Source organism: Leptonychotes weddellii, unplaced genomic scaffold, assembly GCF_054177405.1.
Source record: "Leptonychotes weddellii isolate Sample4059 unplaced genomic scaffold, ASM5417740v2 HiC_scaffold_119019, whole genome shotgun sequence".
Lineage (NCBI taxonomy): Eukaryota > Metazoa > Chordata > Mammalia > Carnivora > Phocidae > Leptonychotes > Leptonychotes weddellii.
The window spans coordinates 1-350 of NW_027697242.1; the positions used below are offsets into that span (position 1 = coordinate 1).

The 350-nt window shown below is 32.3% G+C and overlaps 1 pseudogene; it reads left to right on the forward strand.

The window, feature by feature from the left end:
- Window positions 1-75: 75 nt before the first annotated feature.
- On the forward strand, window positions 76-302 carry LOC145718192 (large ribosomal subunit protein eL38 pseudogene; annotated as a pseudogene).
- Window positions 303-350: the final 48 nt, after the last annotated feature.

The following is a 350-nucleotide window of genomic DNA, read 5'->3' on the forward strand; positions in this document are numbered from 1 at the left end:
AAATAAATAAATAAATAATATCTTTAGAAAAAAATAAAAAATAAGTGGATTTCAACCCCCAACCTTCCACTCTTCATGCCTTGTAGCCAGGAATTCAAGGACTTTCTGCTCATAGCCAGGTGAAAGGATGCCAAATCTGTCAAGATAAAAGAATAATAATAATAATAATAATAAGGATAATATGAAGTTTAAAGTTTGGTACAGCAGAAACTTTTATACCTTGTTCATCACAAAGAGGAGGCAGAGAAACTGAAGCAGTTCCTGCCCCCTGGTTTGGCAATGAAGGAACTGAAAAGAACCAGGCACATTGACTGGAACTATATTAAAATTTTTTATTTCTTTAAAAAAAA